Source organism: Emydura macquarii, unplaced genomic scaffold, assembly GCF_026122565.2.
Source record: "Emydura macquarii macquarii isolate MOO-44397 ecotype Brisbane River unplaced genomic scaffold, CSIRO-AGI_Emac_v2 contig_561, whole genome shotgun sequence".
NCBI lineage: Eukaryota > Metazoa > Chordata > Testudines > Chelidae > Emydura > Emydura macquarii.
This window is the reverse complement of record NW_027130698.1, coordinates 8,669,709-8,694,143: the sequence shown is the minus strand read 5'-3', so window position 1 is coordinate 8,694,143 and position 24,435 is coordinate 8,669,709. Positions and strand designations below refer to the sequence as shown.

Here is a 24,435-nt window from a genome sequence, read left to right as displayed (position 1 = left end):
AGATGCCTAGGTACTTTTGAAAATAGTCCTAGTCATCTATATGCATCTAAATACCTTTAAAATGTGGCCGATAATCATTATGGATAGAAATGCTTAAAAATGACTAAGGGTTCGGCCATGCCATTTTACTCAGCCCCATGTTGGGAGCAGTGTAGAACTAAATAACCTCACAGGAATTCAAGAGAGAATTTTGTGCATGGAGAGCAGCTGCTACACCATATCATGGAGTGATGCTTATTTCCTTTACTACATCAGCCCCTCTGAGACAAAGGGCAGTGAGGTAGAGTATTGCTCGGTCTCCTCTACACGCCACTGGGTCTCTAGGAGAGTACAAACAACAGGGACTACAAGTGTAGCTGGTCCTTGCAGGAAAGGTCATAGCTGCATGAGCTCTCTTTCCCACCCACTTTCCCCACCCACCCATGCAAGAGCTAGCCATAGTCTAGCTCTAAATGAATAAGCCAGAGGGAGAAGAATAAGCCTAATGACTGTGTTAATTAGGAAGAGAAAGCACATAAAGAAGAGTCACACAGAGCTTTTCTGACCCAGAGTTTCATTGCAGCATATGCAGATATTCAGTCTCATTGAGAATGTGTTCTCCTCTGTACAGCTCCTTGTACCTCTCTCCTCAGTGTAGTATCTAAGCCCATTGATCAATGTGACTGGCATCTGTTAGTCCACTCCTTCACATCAAACTTCCTTTTCTGGAGGATGTCTGGTGAGATTAATATCTAGGTAAGGCACATGCAGCCCAGAAGCCTTGCTTCAAAAAACCTTCACAGCTTTTACAATACTACTAGCCTGCCATGAGACTGTTCCATTAGCAAATTGCCTCACCCTTGTGCTTCACCACAATCTGCATTTGCCTTGAGTACATCCTCATAAGGCCACTTCTCTTTTCCTCATGTTTATGTAGCAATCCTTATGTAGCTCCCCCTGCTTGGACCTCCCTTCCTGATCCTCTGTATTTAGCTTCCATACTGGTCTCCTTCAGACCCCTCTCTGGTACAGACACACTTTCATGTAGCAAGTCAGCTTCTGTGCACTTCACAAAGTAGTATTAGCCACATGGCCATTTTAAGCACCAAATGCACTGTCTATGGTCAGTCTTTGCTTAGAGTGCAGTCTTCTCAAGGGTAAATCCTGTCTCTTCTTTCTGTACCGAGCTGAATGATTCTGGAACTCAGCCAATGATCGTAATAATGAACAGTTGAGTCCTCTGACGAAACTACCTGTAACACTGCTTTCTAGGTCTGACTTCAAGTTCTGCCACTGCCTCGGTTTACCTTCCAATCTCACCTTAAAACAACCCACTTCCTCTAGTATTTCTGCAATATGGATTCCCTTCTGGATGTAGTTATTAACATAAAATAATACCTAAAGTCTTTCCAGTCCTTTCTCTTACAGCTCACTCTCCTAGATGAGGCTTCTCACCCACCAGCCCTTTAGATAAAGCTTATCAACAGACTCCCTCTACTCCTTGCAGATCTCTTTGCCTTGGTACTCTGGAAATGGTCTTCCACCCTCTAACTGTCCACAGGCTGCACTTTTATGCTCCCCTTTCATCATGTGACCCCCTACAAAGTCTCTTCACCTGGGAAGTCAGGTGATTCTTAGCAGAGGGAAGCTGAGCTCCAACCCCCTTATAGGTCAACTCACCCCACAACACTAAGGATGGGCAAACCCAACTTTAGGTTTGAAACCACTTAGGAAACTATAGGGAAAAAAAATCAGCTCAACGCATCATTTTCCAGGAACTATTCCTTTACATGCAAAATTTTGCAGCCAGGCTGTAAGGAGTAAAATCTAATGCCAAGTAGAAGAGTGTTTAAAATTTCCCAAGATGCGGGCCTTCTATCCCGCGACCCCATATTGTCAATCAGCAGGTGAGAGCTGCAAACTAAGGAATGAACAATGTGAATAGTAATTTAAATTCTCACCTCATATTTGCTTAACACAATGAAAGGGCCCAATAATCCTGAGAGAAAAAAAGGCATTCAGAGAATTAACACTGTATTATAGGTATTAGACCCAGAAATAGGGCTGGTCACTTCCAGATTATAAATTAATTATCTGTTTTGTACCCACATGTTCTTCTCTGTCCTGTCTGATACTGCATGCACTTTCATAGATAAACTCACATAGAGAGATTAATTTTGTAGTTATTACTTCAGCTTAGCACTTCATGTTATTCATTTTCCTTTATACGCAAGCTATGATAGGTTGTGTTCAGCCTTATTCCTGGAATTTCTATTTCTGGGGAGTGTCAGTATCACAGTGGTACCTGTGACGCTGTTTGGAATATAAGTGATCATTGATGTTATTGATATCAGTATTACAAAATGACAGTGGATATTACAAGATATGGTATGTCAAGTGCCATTGGAAAGGTTATAATTTGCTAAGTATGAGAATATTGTTTGTGTATGTGTCTTGTGTTGTGTATTTTGTATGATGAATTCTAAATATGTATGGTGGCAGCAGCACTAAGCCTGCTTAATGGCCCATCAAGGGAACTCAAATGTCCAATGAGTCTAGTGAAAGAAGCCAGGGGCTACACCTTAGGAGTCACCAGGACATGTAAGGATATGCCTATGGATGGGGGACTCTGAGGCTTTTCCATGCCATGTGCTGTGGGGCTGTGTTTGGGACAAAGGAAGTACAAACCACATGGCAGAAACTATAAATGCAGCTGCACCATTGCCATCTTTTCTTCATTTCTGCTCCCTACCTTTGGGTCAACTCACCTACAACTGAAGCTGTGAAACATAGGAATGAGGCCTATCCAGGTACTGGATCTACACCAGAGGAACTGTACAAACCTGCAAACTCACAATTCTGCTGAGAATCTGATATATGTGGACTTTAGTCATCTGTATGTATCTGATTGCTTTGACCATTTAACATCTCTCTTCCTGTTTTTTTCCCTTTCTAATAAACCTTTGGTTTTAGTTACTAAAGGATTGGCTGGCAGTGTGGTATTTTGGGTAAGATCCAAACTTATATTCATCTGGTAACGTGGCTGACCAGATGGGGATCAGGAGAACATTTTGGTAAAGGGAATAGAGTTTAAATAACTTATCTCTGTACTGGACCTACTTGCTGATTGAAAACCAGAGACAGAAATGCAATAAAGGGGGCTGTGTATTTCTTGTTGTAGCTTCTTGATAATCAGTGTGGGAAATCAGGAGCACTGTTTGTGACTGGTCAGGGTATCTAACTTCAGAGTTACCCACCCCTTCTGGGAGAATCTGCTCTCCTTTTGCAGCCTGCCCTGACCTTGGCATTTCTAAGTGGGCTACCCTAGGCCCAGACAGTTGCAGGGTGTGTAGGCACCTACCATGATCTAGTAGGTACAGATGAAAGAGTATTAACAAATCCAGAGTAATATTTTTCTAGGTTGCTGGATACAGACTGAGACCTATCATTCTCTAACTCCCAGAATGACTACCACAGGCTGCGGTGTCATATCACTGAACATAGTAACATAAATCCTGTCCTGGACTAAGCAGTAATGATGGATTGCTGCATATATTTGCTCAAGTCTGCTAAGTGATATATACATTAGAGGGGTAGCTTCTAAAAGCGGTTAGCTAAGTTGATATATTTGCAACACATCTCTGTTGGGTTCTAATACTTGCTCTGACTTTGTAAAATTTCCAACTCACTCAAATATATATCAAAAGGCCCCTTGAAAGTCTTTCAGTTATAGCTAATCATTGTAACCTCAAATATTTTTAATTGTACTCTATACATGCCAGCGCTGTTTTTTCCTGATCAGTCATTTCTGTTTGTTCATCATTGACATTTGATTTGTGTCACGTGTCTATATCGGTTAATGTTCTCTGTCTAATTGACAATGAGTGGGATAATAATTCCATACGTCACCAGAAAAGTAAATCCTTCACATAGCCAAACTGTGATATAAATAAAATCTGTCATCCTAAAATACACTATAGCTGACACAACAGTCATAATTTTTCTATCAGAATAGTCACAATTCTCTCAATAATTACTAGATTTCAGCTCACGTGTATGTATTTTGATTACCTTAATTAATCAAGCAACATTAGGGTTTTTCTTATCTCAGTTATATAATTCATTTTACCACACCATATTTATTTTTCCTGTAAGGCAATGGAATTTATTAGAACTATATTTTGAAATCATATTAGAAGGGGAAATAGAAAAGCAAGTCTACCAGTTTTCAAAATGCACATATTACTTGCATATCAGTCTACCTCTCTACCTAGCACTAACTAATCAGATATTCTATGCTAATTACCATGCTATCCAAATGCTTAACACAGCTGCAAGATGCAGTTGGTGGTTTAAGCCCTGGCTCTCTCCCTCCTATCCCTGCATAAGTAGGATTGTTTATTATTAGCATTAGTTTATTTATTTATCCATCATGGAAAAACAGAGCGGATACCTGGCTCTACGCTATTGTCCTACAGAGTCCCTGCACAAATCCTCAACCCAGTGTATTGCCTGTGCTACACCATCCCAGAGGTGATCCATTTTCCAACATCTCTTTATTTCATCCCTCAAGGGCCTCCAATACCCCACATTTATACCCTCTAACAGGTTCTCACTGAGTCCTGTTTGGCTTCCTGACTTCCCCTGGCAGCAGAAAGCAATAAAAAGGGCAAAGTTTCACACATGTAATGTTCTTAATGCCTGTCACTCTGCTGCCCCTGCTGATGTTAGTTTGCAATCCATCTGTGTCACTGTGATGAGTTAACAGTCTGATACCCACACACACACACAGTTTCCTTCATTGATTCACAGGCAATGCTGAGTGTAGCATTCAAGCTAATCAGCATAAAATTTTCCTTAGCTGGTAGGCAGCAATTATGCTCTGAGCCATAGCATAGGCTGAGAAACTCCTCATTTACCATAAAAGCAGATAGGTGGATATACCTATTCCTGTTACAAATTTGAATACACACTGTCCAGTGAATGGACAAATGAGAGGTTTGAGCTGATTTACAAATAAATTTTACTGAGAAATATGCATTTTAGTCCTATCTTCTTCCCTATTTAAGGGGAAGGAAATGAATTTTAAAGAAAGTTAATACACCTGAGGAGATTCTCATCTGAACATGGTCACAGCACAGGAATAATGCCTACAGCAGGGGGGCCAATTTAGGGCTATCTGGGCGATTGTATGGAAGGCTGGAAAGCAGTATCAGATAAGCAAAAACTGACTCTCTTACCAACCTGTAGGCTGTGCATTATTTATATTAGTCAGTAGTTTCCATTCAGAGAGTGGCAGGTTTATTTGTCCAGTTCAGAAAACAGTTCAAATACTACTCTCAATTATTTAAACTACATCAGAACTTGCAGTGCCTGTGTGTCCAGCCACTTCAGAACACCAATTTAAAATGACCTTTACACTCTGGTTCAGTTTCCTGGATCTCTTGGAACTGCTAATTGCATATGGGGGTTATCACTTTCCACAATGATAAGCATTCAGGCTGAAAGCATTTCCAGCACAGTGGTATTGATGTGCAAGGATTTTCTTGCTGTTGATTTTAATTATACCAATCATATACAGGGTGATTCTCAAAAGCCTCATTCATTTTAGTAGTCCAAGGCGCTACTTGCGAGGCTAAAGATTTAAGGTTTTGCCCAGTTACCACCACGGTTGGCATTAAAGCTTTGGCATTGTATCTGGGCTGCATGCCAATTTCCAGCTCCATCAGCTGGAATACAGTGTGCTTGCTGGGATACCCTGGGATACAGTGAGCTTGCTGGTAACAAGTGTTTGGCATGAACTTGCTTTTACTTAAACGGATGGGCCAAGTCCCTTTGATGTCAATTGGTGCAGGATTGGGTTCATTGTTTGAATGTGTCTTTAAACAGTAAAATTAACAACATTGCTTTAATAAAGAAAATTACTCAGTCTGAATCTTTTGTAAACTCCTCCCAAGGAGCATGTTCATGGTATCCCGTGAAATGCTGAGTAACCTCTATAGGCTGCAGCTACTAGAAGACAAGGTCACATGGTCTTTTGAGCGGTTGTTTCTCTTCCACATCCATATGGTGTCACCAAGGGATAGTGTGAAGTAGCCTGGACTAAAATGACAGAACTATGCAGAGGGCACTCAGCTCTATATCAACTTCACATAAGACACAAATAGCACCATCTTCCAGCTACTCCTGGGATTGTCACAGTTCAGCAACTGGGTGAGGGGCAGCTCAGATGGTTTATGACAGCTGGCAGTATCAGCATCTATCATGACTTTTCACTGCCTCTGTGTTTCCAAATAGCCATAGCCCTTTTCAAAGAGCCCCTTTCAAACTACAGCTGGCAAGAAAACTGACTCCTCCTGTGGCATTCATATGTAGGTGTTTCATACTTCTGTGATTTTCAGCTGAATTATGGTTTTGTAATTCTCTGTACAGAGATATGAAACCATCAGCCACACAAGCTACTGAGAGCACATCACACCCAGGATCCAATGTATTTATTGGTTCTACACTGAATAGAAAGATTGAAGACAAGGACTGAAATGCTTGAATTTAAGGTCTCTATCAGTGAGGCCAAAGATACTGGATGGACTACCTCACACCACATGATCACGGGCTCCCATGTCATCTATGTTCCACTAGAGGAATAGAATTGTTAGCCTCAGAAGTGAAATACAGGTGTTCAGGAGACAGATCTTTCTCAACAAGTGGACCACAAATCTTCAACTCATTCCTGACAGAGGTCAGGAGTAAACCACCACATCTTCAGAACAAACGGCAAAACCCACTTCTTTCACCGAGCCTTCCACAATACCACCACAAAATAAATGAATGAAATAAAAGAGAAATAAAGTCTGGTACCTGCTGGCTGGCTGGATGACAGAGTGATTATTACCTCTTTGTGTACATCTCATAATTTCAGGAGTTCTGAATGCCAGAAAAGAACCTACTAGACTAACTCAAAAAGAATGATGGGCAAACTTTAAAATGCTTGGGGATGGATTTTTATTGCCAGCACTTGAGGATTTTTATTTTATCTGAAACAATTAGACTATGTCAAGATGACACCTGACTACTATGTTGAAAGACAGATTGATGGAAACAACTGCATAATCTCAGTTGCATTGTGATCTTTCCCTGTGTAAAGCCTTGTGAGGAAAGTAAACATTCTTAGAATAGTTCCTGAGAACTTTTATTTTGTAAGTTTTGGTTTTTGTCAAATGGTTTTGAGTTTCCGCAAAGCTATTTTCCCTCTTTATGTTAAATTGTTATTTTCCAAAAGGAAAATAATTAAAGAAAATTAAAAGGATTTCCAACAAAGTGGAAGCTTGCCCTATGAAAATAATACATTCTTGTCAAGAGATGCAGTAGACTTGACTACGGCGATAGCTATAAATGGTTTGAAATTAAGGGACAGAATTTTAAAATGAAGCAGGCCGTTTATTTTTAAATATGTTTTTTTGTTTAGGTGCCTAGCTGGGCGCTGAGCATTCAAAAGTCTGGCCCAGTTATGACCAGATTCGGAGAAGTGCTGAATGCCTCTTGAATTCCAAAGTGTCGAGTGCTTACTACTTTTCAGAATCAGACTTTAACATGACTTTAGGTTTTGAAGAAGGTTAATATGGAACACTTTTATGGTGATAGGCATTACACACTGCGTCATGGAAAAATAAATGGTAGAGGGCTTTTCCCCTCCAGTTTGATAGGAAATTAATACTGACTGATGAATTGTCCCCTAAACACACTTCTGTCCCATTTTTTTGCCCAGCAAAAGAAAATTTATTTTCCTATCAGTTTTGCCTGCCATGCTGTGACTCCAACATTTCATACTAGTTTTGAAACAGTTAATCCCTTATGACTGAGGATAAATTTGCCTGAAATTTGCAAATGTTGTCATGTAAAATATCTTAGCTGCATGACTTCTGTGCCCATTGTTACAAATGAGTTTAATGTACAAAGCCAGAATCAATTCTGTCATAGAAGAATACTGTAATTACATTTTATGGCTATGGCTGGATTTATTGCTTTTACAAATAGCATCACTCACACATAGCATGCATTTAAATAGGAGAAATAAGTCTCTCGCAATAGTTGCTAAACTATTTATGCTAAACTGCAAGAGAATAATCTGTAATTAAAGTGTTTCAAGTTCACTTCCTTCTTTTCTCCCCTCGCCCCCTTTTCATGGCAAGAAATCCTCACACCTTCAAAATAATGTTTATAAGAGAGATTCTTAAACATTTTACTATTACTGTCAAGGTGCTACAGCCACCTCCACAATTTTGCAGTTCGCCTGGCATCATGTTCTACCTTAAGATGTGCTGCAAGGTTAGGGTAGAGGTAGAAGAGGTAGTGACACTCTTAGATAAGGCTTTGATTCTAGGAATCTTACTAACCAGAGCAGGATTCTTTCAGGCAGAGCTTGGGCTGTGCAAGAGGTTTGCTGCTGCTGAACTGCATGAAGCCCTGGCTAGTATGGGCTGCAGACAGATGTATGATCTCTAGCTAGCTTGGTAGGCATGTATTCTAGAGAGCAGACCATAATCCTTTTGGGCTTCTGGGTCTGAATTCCTCACTGCAAGTCTGTCTTCAATTCAAAGGAGCATAAAGACTCCCTGTGGCCTCTTGCCCTCTTTACAGATCAGCGCAACAGAGGGAAGGCTGTGGAAATATCTAACCCTACATCTTCTTACTCATCCAAGGAGCAAATTCCCTAGGAAAAAGAGGGAGAGCATCCCTCTGGTATCACTGATACAGAGTGCTGCTAATGCTAATGTGGTAACTATGATGACACAGAGAAATAAGCCATCATACGCCAAGGTACAGAAGAGAATGTAGTTCAGAAATGTCTGCGTATCCTTGTGTTTAGAGGCAGCCAAATACTGGCAACAAGGAAGTGCTTTTTTATACCTAGAATATTATCACAAGTGCACAATAACAAAGTGACTCAGGACTGCTCAATAAAGGGGGGGCCACAAGAGTCCCCATTACCAGGTTATTTTCCCCCACACTGCTCCCTGGGATCATGCACTCTCACTAACATCACTGGAAGTACTCTTCTGTGATGTGACTTCATGAGACACTGTCACACAAACCTGGCAGCCCTCCCAGACACACTGTAGCTGTGTTGTGTATTTTAAAGAATCGATTTTGCATGAGGGCAGGTGAATCCCTCTGAGCTTCTCGTCTGCTGTTTGTCAGCAGGAGACCAGCTCTTAAGAAAAAGGGAAATTAAAAATAAGTCATAAAAAAAAAAAAACTCCCTTCCCCCATTCAGTTTATTTTTTCAGTGTTTCAGACATCCCTTTTTTAGCCTTCATTTAAAGACCCCAGAATAAGCTGATCTACCCTTCTGATTGAAGAAAGCTGTTCTGGGCTCCCTAGAGAACTTGTAAAAGCCAATCCTGAGTAAGGCAGAGGGAATGTATTTCAATTTTCCCTTAGGCTGGGAGCACATAGCTACACAATGGACACAAACCACTGTCCAAGCACCAAGGGCCTGAGCCTGGGATATGAACGTGGATCCCCTGCAAGGCAGTTTATTCCAGTACCACCAGCTTGCTTTTGGATGTATATTTTGTGATCTTCTTTGCCTGTTGCACCTGGCATGTCTATACTTTTTTCTTTCTCCTTGATTTAATGAACTGCTAACTACAAAAGGCAAATATAAAAGCTGCTGTGCAGCTCATGTAAAGAATTTTTAAAAATGCAGCAGATGTTGCTACACTTGCCAGAATTATTCAATTCCAAACAAACGATCTACATCCCATTAATGAAGAAAAATACTAAAGCAGAATCCATGAGATACTGGGAACTGGGAGGGGGAAAATGGATGAGCTGTAAGTCTGAATCATTGAGCCTGTAATGGAGGAGAAGGGTTATTATAGCTACTGCCAGAGGATATTTACAAACCTCTCTCTTTTTGTATAACAACTGTTCTTCCCTCCCCCCACCCCACCAGATAGCTAGCAGTCACACCCACATACAAAATAAATAATTAATGTAAACAGTGTGGCTGCTAGCTTTCTAGCTCTCAAATACAAACTGATTCTGTATGCCACATGTACACACCTGTACATTTACTGCTGCTGGTCCATTTATAGAATATCACAGTTTCTTGATTCGGAAAGGCATACAATAGCCATAGAGAAAATCCACAGCAGGGATGGTTAAGAAGCCTATTTTCTTGTGCAAGTCCCTTCCTGCTCTCTTGTCTTTCTTGAGGTTTGGTTTTATTTTTATTCTTCTTTAGGCTAGGGCAGTGCTGCTGAATACTGATGAGACAATACAGTGTTTGGTTCCAGGCAATCAATTTTCGAGTAATTTCTGGGAACCTTGAATATTTGACCTGCTATATTTCAGGTATTGTTCCAGGCAGGTCAGGGTAACAGATTATCCTTTGCTGCTATATATATAGTTTGAGGGGTATAGCACAGGGGGAGAGGAGAGGGGTACCCTTTCAGAGAACACCTAGGAGATCAGGTATTTAAATCTCTCTCTTTCTTTAGATCTTTGTCTTCTGTCAGTTTAATCTCCTTTTTTTCTGATTTCTTGTCTGTAATGGCTCTTATTTTTTGAAATTTCAGATTGTTGGACTGAACTAAAATGTTGAATTTTTAATTTAAAGTGATTTTAAATATTGAGCTGGTGTAATTGAACTATCTTCACTGAAGCCAAAGGAGACTTTCCGATTTATACCACCTGAGAATCTGGGCCACCACCTTTTGTACCAAATGTAAGATTACCTGTACTATATTAATATCAGTGCCATCCCTCTGCCCATAGTAGTCTGATGTGGGCACCCATGGCTACCTGCAGCTCCCCCTGTAGTCAGTGGCAAACAGCACCTTTGAAAGTCAGTGAATTAATTGTTTGAAAATATGGATTTAGATTAACATATTAACTGTAACATTTAATAAAAGTAAAAAGGGCAAGACGGAGCCATTGTTATCATCCATATCTAAGTGATGGCATGTAGCGCTCCCTCCGTATGAGGAGCCCTGGGATGGAACTGGCATAAGTCGAGTCTATGCCAACCACCAATCTGCATGTTTAAAAGAAGGATGAAAAAATCACTCTGGCGCATGACACATTTCTTCAGCACCATTATTCTGACACTTTAGAGGATGGATTAGAAGTAAAAAATGACCTTGACTAATTAGAGAATTGGTCTGAAATCAGCAAGTGCTTTGCTTAGGAAGGAGAAATAAAATGCAAATCCTCAAAAGGGGGAATAACTGCTCATACGGTAGTACAGCTGAAAATGATTGGGGGTGTTATAGCACAGCACCAATTGAATATGAACCAACCATGTGATGCAGTTGCAAAAAAGGCTAATATCATTGTAGGGTGTATTAAGAGGAGTGTCATATGCAAGATGACAGAGGTAGTAATTGTCCTGCTCTATTCAGCACTGGTAACACCTCTGCTGTAGTGCTGTGTCCAATTCTGGGTACCACGCTTCAGGAAACATGTGGATAAATTGGAAACAATCCAGAGGAGAACAACAAAAATGATAGAAAAATTTAGAAAACGTGACCCATGGGGAAAAGTTAAAAGAACTGGGCATGTTTCGTCTTGAGAAAAGACAGCTCAGGGGAGACCTGATGACAGTCTTTAAATATATGAAGAGGTGTTAAAAAGAGGATGATGATGTCATCATGCCCCCTGAAGGTAGGACAAGAAGTAATGGACTTATTCTGCAGCAAGGGAAATTTAGGTTAGCCATTAGGAAATGTTTTCTAACTGTAGTTAAAGTCTGGAATAGATTCCAAAAGGAGTTTGTGGAAACTCCATCATTGGAGATATTTAAGAATAGGTTGGACAAACATTTGCCAAGGTTGGTCTAGGTTTATTTGGTCCTGCCTCAGCCCAAGGGGCTGGACTTGATGATCTCCTCAGGTCTCTTCCAACCCAACATTCCTATTATGCTATGAATTTGGGGAATCTGTCCCATGTACATCTTATGGATTCTCATTGATATTATGAAATTGCTGTATTGTTGATGACCTCAGTGTAGGTAGAGTCAGTCATATGCTGTCGTGGCTGTGTCACATATCCCCCCAGATGAGGGAAAATGGAAGGCCATTAAACCTGGAATGGCTTCCATTGAAGTGGGGGCTCATTAGGACAATGGGATGGCTGAAGCCTAGGGAAACAAGTCTGGTCAAGTTTTTCAGCAGGGCTGGGTTTTACAGCAGTGGGATTTCCCCAGGAGCATAACAAAAAGAATATTAATTAATGCTGGGTTTTAAAAGCCACAGACCCAGGGTGGTAGCAAAGATTCAGAGGGACTCACACAGAGCCATACAGAAAGCTTGGGCAGGAGAGGAACTTGCTTTCGTAGCAGAGGAGACCTGTTTAACGAGGGACTGATCAAGGAAATGGAAACGGGGCCTGACAGGAGAGAGACACACACATGATAATTCAGAGGAGAAATCATGTGCAGAGGGGTGGATCCTGGACTCCACACACAAGACTCAAGATCTGTGAGAAAACTGAGGCAGGAAGATGTAGATAGGTGTGTTATTGTTTGTCTCGAGATGTGTATTTCTTGTGCTAAAGTAAAGAGTGATTGTTTATTGGAACCCTTGCATCTGTTTATTTTCACTATTTTGTGTCCCTAAAAATAGGAATGGTGCATTTAGAGTGCCCACAAGGTTGGAGTTCTGTGCAAACATGCACTTAAACTACTGGGATATCTGAGTGGTCAGTACAGATCCTGGGGGAAAAGGGCAGCTGGGCCATGAGATCCTATTTTCACAATGGGGTAACACATAGAAAGCCTGAGAGATTAAGGAGAGAGACACTGCTGGAGCCTACTCAGACTAAGGGATACTTAAGAACACAGGACTGTGACAGTTATTCACCCCACCAGCAATTATTTATTAATGTGTATGTGTCTTCCACGTTTCATCACTTTGGAACTTTTGCGTTGCCAGTTCTGAAAATGAAAACACATCGGGCAAGTACAGTTTGGAAGATACCAAGCTGAGAGAGTTTTTGCAATACTTCCTGCATGTGTTGTTAATGAGTAATTACTGAATGAAGAATTTAAAATATTTTCTGATAATTGTTAAAATCCTCACAAAGTGAGGGAAAAATGGTTTGGTTATAATTTGTTTTTAAGAATATGCATGGACCAATGTCTTTCATACATTTACAAAGCTCCAGTGGCTTAGCAAAATAATATGAAACTCAAAAGCAAAAGAATAAATATGACCTGATATAAATAGTGGTAAGTGGTCTGTGAAGTTATATCTTCATTTCTCCTAAGCCTCCTGGTTTTTCTATGTCAGTAATTCAGCCTCCCCCAATTCACTTTTCAGATGTTAGGAATCTATCACTGCTGAGATTTAAATAAATAGCAGATTGAAAAAACTCTTACCACGTGAACCAAAGAAAAATGTCCATTAAGTTGTCGGTAGCTCTTGCTAGTAATAGTCCAACTTTCAACCTGTAAGGCTTCAGTATCATCATCAGCCTATCGTTTTAAAGAGAGAAGGCTAAAACAAGCCCTAACCGTGTCTATCACAAAATCAGTGGTGACCAGGAAAACAAAGTTAATGGTCAAACTAGGAAACAAAGTCCTGCTGGAGGGAGAGTACACAGTGAATTTGATATTAGATGAACAGAACTTTGGAGCACCATTGGACACCACTTAATGAGAGACTCTTCCAGGATACATGTTCCAGGGCAATATCTTGTTCAAGTCTTCAAACATTAAAAAGTGAGACCATTACTATGTAACAGACAGGCAAGGGGAATCCTTATTTTAGTGCGGTCAGAGTTTCATCCCCAGTTTTGATATGTAATTATATGCAAAATTGTATATTTAAAAAAAACCAAAAACAATACTATACAAAATCTATCCGTACTACAAATGTTTGTATTACCTTATAACATGAAAAACTGTATACCTATTTTTCGATGCAGGGTTGTGGTAACTATGTTTGTCTCAGGATATTAGGGAGGCAAGTGGGTGAGGTACTGTCTTTTACTGGACCAGCCTCTGTTGGTGAGAGAGACAAGCTTTTGAACTTGGAGAGCTCTGTGTAAACTCGAAAGCTTGTCTCTCACTGACAGAAGCTGGTCCATCTATTAGACAGATTCTTTTGTCAGGAGACATGTATTTTCAATTTCTATTTAAGATTAAAAGTAAATAAAATCAAAGCTTTGTGCTACTTTTTCATACAGATCAGCTAATGCAAGTCTTCAATGCACTGCAAGCAATAATTGGAAAAAAGTTAGATATACAAGTAACATTTCTATTAAAGGGCGTGGAATAAAAAGGAGTTTAATACAAGATGTAATTCTCATTCAGTAGCAATACTCTGTCATATTCCCACAGCAAAGTAATTAAGAGGCTTAACGGGTTATTCTATACAGTTCACACTGGGAGAGGAGACAATTGAGCATCTAGGGTCCAGTTCTACTTCCAAAGAAATCACTGGCAAAACTCCTAATAACTGCAGTGATGCAGGAGCAGAACCCACTCCTGAGAGCGGTGGTGAGGGAGGAATTCCAAACTTTGGTAGCTCAGTTGTTAGACTGACTACCAGGTTAAAAAAAGGGGGAAATAAGTTCTAATTGCATAGAGTCCATCTATTTTTGATGGCAAAATAGAGACAAATTGTTAAGCTCTTCACTGAGAATTATTTTGAGATGATGCTATCCTTCTTCAGAAGCTCTTGTTGAGAGGATGAAAATAGGTGTTTCTTTGATTTTGTTTTAAACTAGGCCGACTGTCCTTGTGGCAACAAAGTTCTAGAAGTTAGCAGATCTCCTTTGGAGGAGAAAAGACACCTCAGCGTTTTGAGCACAAACTCGTTTGGGGCAGTAAGAACCACACTTACTCTACATCACACCGTAACTAGGTACATGCCTTTTTACAGTAATGCGAGTAGAAAAATTCAAACAAGTTTCTTTGATAGGAAAGATCAGTCTCCACAATTTCTCCAAGCAACCTAGATAATTATCCTGGCTTGGACAGCCAACCTCATCATCATAATGATGACATGTGTCAGCTCAGAAAAAAGCTGGCAAGGACAATAATTGGAGAGAGTAACAGGGAAGAAATGAACTCATGAGTGATCAAGTTGGGGTGGTGTGCACACTTTTCCATTAGTAACAGAACTGAATGCACCATCTCTTTCTATATAGGTCCTTGAATAGCCTTCCAGTGCATATGACTTCTGATTACTTTACACATGGAATGGATAGATTTGATTAGTATGGATAGAGGATAGTGTTTTCCATATAGTCATAAATTCTAAGGCCTGTAGGGACCACTGTGATCATGTAGTTTGACTGCTTGCATAACAGACCATAGGACTTCCCTGAATTAATTCCTGCTTCAAGTCCAATAGCAATTATTGAGCTAAAGTATACCCTTTAGAACATCATCTAATCTGGATTTAAAATTTTCCAGTCTTGGAAACTCCACCACAATCCTTGGCAGGTTGTTTCAATGGTTAATTACCCTCACTGTTGACAAATTCAGAATAGAAATAAGCCACACTGTTTTTAGCTTCAGCCATTGTATCTTGTACATTTGTCTGACAAATAGAATAGCCTTCTATCAAATTTTCTGTTCCCCATATTGGTACCTGTAGACAGATCACCTCATCCTTTAACCTTCTTTGAAGAACTAAAGAGACTGAACTCTTGAGTCTTTCACTTTAAGGCATGTTTTCACATCTTTTTATTATTTTTGTGTCTCTTTTCTGAATCCTCTTCAATTTTTCAACATCCTTTCCTAATTGTAGACACTAGAAATGGATACTGTACTCCAGTAGCAGTCTCACCAGTACCGTGTACAGAGTATAATCTATTCCTGAGTTATATTCCTTGTTTGTTAATCCAGGAATCACATTAACACTATAGCTAAAAGGGCTACACTAGGAGCTCGTGTTCAATTGATAATCTTCCATGACCTCAAAGTCTTTCAGAGTCACTGCTTCAAAGGACCGAGTTTCCCATCCTTTGTTAGTATGGCCTACAGTCTTTATTCCTTGATGTATGAGCTTATGTTTGTCCATATTGAACAATGGGTCTCCCATTCTGTTTTATATCATTACTAATCTCTTAAACCATCCAGGGGAAGCTACATTGATGAGTGCAATATAAAATCTGCTAGATAACACAACAGTTACACAGCTAGATCCACTTCCCCTTCATTTTGTTTCTGGTTTAAAAAAAAGAGTATTTAAGGTTCTGGAAAAATCAAAATTTCCTAAATGACCCATTAGATCGTCTCCATCTTATCATTTCAGCGTATATATGTCAAGCTGTTTTGCAGTGGCTTCAAAAGCAAGGGTACCAACCTCAGAGGAAACTGTTAAGAGCCAGAGCAGAAACTGCAGAGTGGTTGTGGCTGTATACTTATATTTCACCAACCTATTATCATGTTTAAATTCCTCCTGCACTGTAACAGCCTAATAATGAACTCGCAAACAGTCCCCTTGGGTACTCCAATATGTCTTGCCACCCAGATAAGCCTACTTTTGTGATAGATGGTCCCTTACACCAAGAATCACAGCAGTATTCAGGTTACGCCCAGTCCCAAAGGACAAGTAACTTACCTCAGGTCAGTTGCACTTGAGATCTCACACCAAAGAGAACTCTTATAGCCAATTCTATAATAAACTATCTAAAGATTTATTAAATAGGAAAAGGAAATCTGAGTTATTTACAAGATTAAAACAGTTAAACATAAATGTTAGTTCCAATCTTATGTTTCAAAAGGTAAGAAAAGCTTCTGTAATATGCAAGCTCCATATGTCCGTTAGGGCTAAACCAGGCTAAGTACTGGAGTTCTCTTCCTTACGCCTAGAAAACCTCACCCCTCAGAGTACAAGCAGCACAGAGATACAGCGCTTCTGTTAAGGGTTTTTATTCCCTTCCTTCCTTTCCCTCCCCTCTTCTGCTTCAAGCTGCAAACTGAGCTGATGGGCAGAATTCACTTGCAGGACTCATCTTCATGGGTGGGGGAGAGTAAACAACAAAGTCTTTCATCTTCTTTAGTGTTCCACTCTAGTCCATCCGGTGCTAATGGACCTTCCCTATCGGCGAGGACATAATACGTCCTGTTGGAGACCAGAATTTCAAGCTAGTTAATGTCTCTCCTCTGTCTGGTGATTTATACAGTTGCAGAGGCTTACAACGCGAATGCTCAAATATTACCTTGCAGTATGGGATAAAGATGTTGTGAGAGAGATTAATGCATGTAGCAATTTACATGTATTCCTTAAAGTCTAAACACTAAGCATTCTTATAATTCTGATACCTTTGTGTTAGCATTGTTAAAATATGTAAGCCAGACTGGTTCTAGCTATGTATTTATCAGTGTTCAGTTGATGTATGGAGATCCTGGCATGAGCTGGCACCTGGTATGCCAGCATCACAAGATATCATATCCATCTATATATCTAAGGATGGGCCCATAATGAACACAAATTATATATCCGTTGATATTGACTTTTCAGGATTGCGGCAGAAGCCCAAATGTGGCTTTAGAGTATTATTGAGCTTAGCAAAAAGTCTGTTTGTCATCATCTCTCAGTGTGGTTCTCATCAGGTTATGCATCATAAAATGAATTGTTGATATAATAATGCAGTCAGCTTGCTCAATTTGGATCCATCATTTACAAGGGATTCATCCTATCAAGCTGTGTTTTATGCATTTGGGCAGATAATACCAAGATAATATGCACACAAAGTTTTAGTAAATAAATACACATTGCTGTTGCCTTGCATTCTCATTATTCTAATTTTCAGTTGAAAGATAGATTCAATTGAGAGACAATAAAGTTGTCAAGTTAACATATATATACCTTTTATATTGATAAATGGGTGAGCTTTAGTCTTTTGGCTTGAGATTATTCAGTCCCTTTTTCCTCACACTTTAGAGGGTTTCAGTGTAAGATATATGTATGTGATCATCTGTTTTATGTGTCTCAGAATGTATATGTGGTAATGTGCCTTTGATAGGTCAGAGGTAAATCATGGTATATATGTCTCACTTAGCATGTCTGGGTAATGTGCATCATACATGTGGTAGAACATATTTTATCATATACATAAGTAAAAGCGTGTTGGAGTCTAACTTAGGGCCCAATTAGACCAAGGAACTCTTACTGAGTTTAATGAGAGAGTGTCACATATGGGGCTGGCAGGGCATTTGGTGTGTCAGCATTCATTAACTTATCATAACATTCATGTTCACACAACATCAACAATTCTTGAGAAATATCTGATGTTTCCATCAAATATTACCAGAAAGAATTAAAACAGTCTCTTCTCACAGGAGCAAACTGCTTTTGATGGAGAATCGGTTTTTTGACAAAGTAATTTTTGTGAAAAACGTCTTTCTGCAGAAAATTTCAGTATGTCGTGCAAAAAACCTGAAAACCCGTATATATTAGCCGAAGCCCCAAGCATTTTGATTCAAAATGGCACTGAAGAGCTTCATGGGAGTTGCAGTCTGGATGCCTTTTTCTCCTATTCTCCTCCCTAGGCCAGATTCCCTGGTGAAATCATATCCCCCATGATGCTCCCTGGGGAAGGGCTTCTAGAATACACACACTACCCTGACTAAGATAGGAGAAAGTAGTGCATACTGGAAGAGGTCATTTGAACTGAATTTTTTTTCCACAGAAAAGACAAAGTTTTCAATGGGGGTGTGACAGAATGTTTTACTCACCTCTGGATAGCACTCCATCTCCTGGCAGCTCTGGGAATTAGCTCTGCGATTGCACTCTGTCTCTGCCTCCTCCTCTACCGGCCTTCTCTTGTTCCAGAAACTGCAGCCTCCTCTTTGTGACACAGCCCTTTGGTCACCATGTGGTTTTCCTCTTCTGCTGCTCGAATAGTCTCAGGCAGTCTTCTCCAGCTCTGCCATGATGGTGCCACTTCTCCAGTGGCTGGTAGGGGAACTCTGGCCTACCTTCTACTCTGGGTGCCAGTTCATGGACATGACACCTATGGTCAGCTTTCTCTCAGACCCTGTTTCTCCTTCCCTGGACTCTTTCCTACAACATGTGGTCCCTCCCATATACCAGCTCAATCTCCTACTCCCAAAGAGTAACTGCAGACGACTGAGCCCTGGAGCCTCAAACACACCTCCCTCTTCTCACAGAGTGACTGCAGATTACTTCCCTTTTTGTTGCCAGTTTCCTGACTTTATAAGTCAAGCTCAGCTCCTCCCCAGCTGGACTTCATCAGCAATTAGTCCTTAGCATGCCCTGGCTTTCCTTCAGGTGCAGCCTGTAGGTTAATGGGCCTAATTTACTCCTTCCGGCCCTATGTGGGATGGGCACCCTATCTCAGAGGGGGAAACCTGTTTTGTGACGGTTGCAGACAAGACAAATTTCCTGCATCAAGCTCTCTGCTACAAGTCTGGGCCCAACGAAAAAACTATGGTTCATCAGAGTGAGCCACACAACTTTAGTGGCTAGGGCTGCTAACAGAGTCATGCAGTTGGGAGTTACACACCGCACAGCCTGTTGAGGACGAGGTTGCCCACCGCATTCGAACATCACAAGAGGCAGGAAGGACGTTATGTGGGGGGAGATATGGTATTTGAAGGGTTGTGAAGAGAATAGCTTCCTCTCCCACTCTGTGATGACAGTCTCATTCTCATAAGCCACAGGTGATTTGTCAGACTCAGACTTGTGGTAGGGATGGTGAGAGGATGTGGTGGGACCCGAGAAGTGTTTGTGAACAAAGATCAAACTTGCCAATCAGTCTCTGTATCTCCTTTACAGTTTCTTCAATTTTAAGTTTATTAAAAAACAAAGAAAAAACATGTTAAACTCAAACTTTTTCATTAAAACCAGTTAAGGTTGTAGGCCCTAGAGCTGACCACACTCTGGCCTCAATCTTGGCTGGTGTGAGAGCTGTGCTCATTACAGCTCAGGAATGGACTTCGGGGCTAGTGAGGGGCTGGATCCCATCGGAAGTTCAAGCAGTCCTCAGAGAGCATTCTGAGGAATAGAGATTCCACTTACAGTGGAGGCCAGAGCTAAAGTAGCCAGAGCAGGGCTCAGGATCTGGCCCTTACATCTCTCTCCTCCACACACCTGGCATAGCTCTTTTTCTTATTCTGAATTATTTGTTCCACAGGTACTGAATTCTGAAACTATGTTTACAGAAATGTAATTAAAGAAGTGAATCTTTCATTGCTGCAAGCTTTCTACAATGCCAGTTTCCCTTAACAACAACATAGTGGACTGTCGGAACAGACAGCTTCATAATCAGATGGAGTGTAATTCATAATGCAGATTTACTTGATAGTGAAAAATGAGACTGTCATTAGTTTCGTGGAAAATCATTTTGGTAGAACAATCTTGCATCTGAAAGAAAAGGAATAACCCAAAAAGGACAACTAGTGTCTATTAAAATTCGTTCACATGCTGTTTTCCTATTCCATAATGTTTTAGTACTTTACCTCTTCATTAGTCCACCTTTGATCTCATTTGTCATCATCAAATCTTTGGAAACCCTAATGTTTCTTTTAAAAACAACTAGTGAAATAATGAATAAAACAGACCTTTTTAGGGCTAGATTCTGCCACCTTTACTTATGTTGTATAATACTTCATTCCTAAAAGACTAGTCAGGTGCATCACTGCTCACCAGTGGGATTAAAGGGTTCACAATCTAGCTTTGAATAAATGACTTTTTGAGTCTACTGTTCTTGATGAATAAAGGATGAGAGGGAATAAGGATTATGATAAACATCTATAAAGATTTGAAGGCTGCAAATACAAAAAAGAAGAGAAATTGCTTATCGTGGTACATGGAGGCATCACACTATGAGGAATGGTACAAAAATCAAGAGGAGGTAAATTTAGAATGAATAGAGGGGAAATATTCTTAATGGTGTGACCTTTAGAATGGAAATGTGTCTTGAAAGAGGCAGTGGCAGCCCTATCACGAGCATGATCTGCCACCATTAAAGTCAATGGGAAAAGGATCAAACCCTATGTAAGTCTTTAAAAATTGACCTGATAAATGAAGAGTAAAATATGCTGTAGAGAAAATCCTGCATTGGCAGAACCATGTAATGGAAAAGACCTAATCAGTCTCTAAATCTGTGCTATATCTCTAGTTTGGCCACTGATCCTTTAAATGCCTTTCTATGAAATAGTATAATATAGTTAATCTGAATGATTATTAAATTTTCCTTTCATGTAGAGTTTTAAAAAAGAATGACATAAAAACGAGTGTCACTAAAATGAGAACTTTTAACTCCTAAAAGGTTTTTATTTTTTTATTTTCCCTACCCCTCTTTGTGGTGATTACAGGGTTATAAACTAAAACAAAAAATTCTTTCCAGGGTCATTTGAAAGGACAAGTTCCTATTGAAAAAAAAAGGTGCACAAAAATAAGGAGATGCAATTTCTGTAGACAATTGGAACAAATATTTGCTCACCAGAATATTGTCCATGACTCAGCAGATACCAATAGTTAGAATTAAAGAGATGAAGAATATGTTTTCAGATGGAACGATTATTTTAGTTTTAAACTACTGTGCTTAAAAATTAACATCTCCTCTTTTAAAACTTGAGGTGCAAGTTGGCTCCTGTTTGTGCTGAACACCATATCAACGGTGGCAGGGTCAAGCCCTCAGTTTGCTAGATTATAGGCGATTGGTTTATGTTTCAAAGCCTTTTATTAGTTATGTGATGATGTGATATATTTTATTTGCTCCAGTTTATTTTTGCAGCAGATCTAGCCAAGTGACACATCTATTTCTAATTGTTAATGTTCACACGTGCTTTTTGGTACAGGAACAGAAGCCATTTTAAAAGGCCAGGATACACACAGTAGTTTTTGAAAGATAATAGGCTAGAGAATCTGAGCCCTTTTGTGCCATTCATGCCATAGGGGCTCACAGAGAGAGAGAGCTGTGCTCTGGCAATCCTCCACCAGGCAACCAGTGCTATGGGGGCCTCTACCAGAGCAGAGCTGAGACTTCTCTAGATTATGCTGGGGCTGGTGTTGACATCAAGTGCAGATGAGACCCTGGTCTGATGTGTACAGAAGTTACCTTCCAATACGTTTCTTTCCTACACATGTGGTCAAGATCCAATGCTATTACTGTGATGCCCTCATGAGCTGAATGGGGTTTGTCCCACATGTGCATCGGCCCTATCAATGTAAACTTCAATTTGGGGTGCTAAACAACTCCTGATTAATAAATATTGTTGGTGTTTGGTATACAAATGGGGTCCCAGCTGAAAAGGCATTTTATTTCAAAATGGAGACCAAATGCTCAACTGTTGATAGCAACGAGGGAGAACAAGAAACACTGTTTTAGTTATTTTATACCCACTTAACCTAATTTAAAAAGGAGCAAATTTTGCAGGTTTTAATCAGGCATGGAGACAAGTCTCATTTGCTATGTTTTATAAGCAGTTTTGTCAGAACTAAGATGTTAACTTTATAAAAACACTGCTGGGCATGCACAGTTGCGACTTCTCATAATGTTTTTATTAATGATAAATGGTTTAAAAGCCATCGTGCCAAGAAGTAATGTTACAATTCTGCGGCAGTGCATCGCTGAAAATCAGGCAGATTAACAGAGTACGTAGCTTTCTGTTGAAGTTCTTACTTTTTTTTTTTTTTAAAAAAACCAGCTTTATGGCTCAGCCTGCAAGGAATGGCGCACCAGAGAGTTATCGGTGCTAAGCCCTGTTGCTTAGAGACAGGTTGTCTAGAGTGGGCTCCAGTCTAGAATTTGGGAGACTTGGATTCAAGTCTTTAGTCATAGAGTTTAAGGCCATAAGGGACCATCAGATCTAATCTGATCTCTATCTCACAGGCCACCAACACCACCCTCACCCTTTAAACTCAAGTCTCTGCTGCCGACTGCCTGTGTGACCCTGGGCAAGTCATTTAGGGCCAGATTTGTGAAGGTATTTAGGCACTGAAAGATGCAGATAGGTGCCGACCTCCCACTGATTTCAATTGATTAAGTTTTCAGTGTTGAGTTGCTTTTGAAAAACCAATTAATTGCCTATCTGCATCTTTTGACACCTAAATACCGTTAAAACTTAGTCCATTAGCCCCTCTGTGCTTCACCTCACCAGCTAGAAAATAAGGTGAATAGCACTTTTCTACCTGGCAGGGGTGTTGTGAGGCTAAAAACATTATAAGATTGTGAGTCGTTCAGACAGGGCTGTAACCAGGGTGGGATGAGTGGCGCAGACGCCCAGGGCACAAAACCAGGGGGAGGAGTGGGCAGCAGAAAAATGGGGTGGAAAAATGATGAAAAGTGGTAGGGTAAGTGCCTGCACTGAGCATGAAATTGCCACCTTCAGAGCTGGGCGTCCAGCCAGCAGCCGCCACTATCCGGCCACCCAGCTCTGAAGGCAGGGCTGCCACAAGCAGCAGCATCGCAGAAGTAAGGGTGCCAATGGTGGTAAAGTCTGTAATTTCTTTCAAAAGGGGCACATATTTTTGATCCTCATTGTCTGTCCCCATCTTTTTAAATGCAACTTCCAAAGAGCTTATAGTGGATTGGTGGTTGTCCCTCCCCATCAGCTTCAGAGGGAAGACACTCTGCCTCACTACGCACAGCGATCAAAAGTCAGTTAGCTGGGGAATTAGCAGGTTAGCTATAATCACCAGTCGATAGCCCTGGCCTTTTGGGCGGGGTCAAGCAACAATCAGTCTTTAGCCTAGTCTCCTGGCTAGGGCAGAGAGCAAACACAGTATTGAGCTCTAACTCCCCGGGTGGGGCAGAGCAAGGAGCAGTCTTTACCCCAAAGCCTGCTGGCTAGAGTAGACACAACTAACCACAGGTCATCCAGCCTCAGGTGAGCAAGTCGCTGAGGTGGAGTTGGTGGCAGGGGGATCCCCCCACTCAGGACCCTAACAGTGGCAAATGATCCCACCACTGGGTCAGCCGGGATCCCACTGTAACATGCTGACACATCTTCCAGTAAAACCACTAGACTAACGTCTGCTTTCACTGCGTCACTTCCTACTGTCCTTTCCTGGTGCAGCTCCGTAGTCTTCGGGTCCTCAGTCTCCTTGGGGTATGCAGTAGCAGGCACTCCCAGTAGCTCCTCTCCCTTGTCAGTTCCCACTGGGTAAACAGAAGACAGCAATTGGTCTCCTCTGGAGGCATGGAGGTGCATGGCTCAGGGTCTCAGAGTCTCACAGCAGGCAAGAGCATATGCTATCTTCCGTGGCTGCAGCCCAACTGAGCTAGAGGCTCCACCTCTTATACCGTCTGTTCCGCCCTCTGCTTCCAGCACAGGGGGCGGGGCTTTCTTGGCTCCACCTAACAGGAGGTGAGAGTAGTCCCTTCCCATCAGGTTTGGAAGGAGAACACTCCACTTCACTACAGAGCTTATGAACCAAAATAGGGATTCATGGAAATCTGAAACATTAAGAGACATCTCACTGTGAAAAGAGGATCCAACAGAATCAGCGCTTTTGGTTATTT

At 40.8% G+C, this 24,435-nt stretch overlaps 1 long non-coding RNA gene across 1 annotated transcript; it reads right to left on the bottom strand.

Annotated features, from left to right (window-relative positions):
• Positions 1–684: 684 nt before the first annotated feature.
• Positions 685–1,506, bottom strand: LOC137147642 (uncharacterized). The gene is made up of 2 exons (XR_010918280.1): positions 1,378–1,506; positions 685–715 (listed from the first exon to the last, which is right to left on the bottom strand). It is a non-coding gene; the product is annotated as an uncharacterized lncRNA (long non-coding RNA).
• Positions 1,507–24,435: the final 22,929 nt, after the last annotated feature.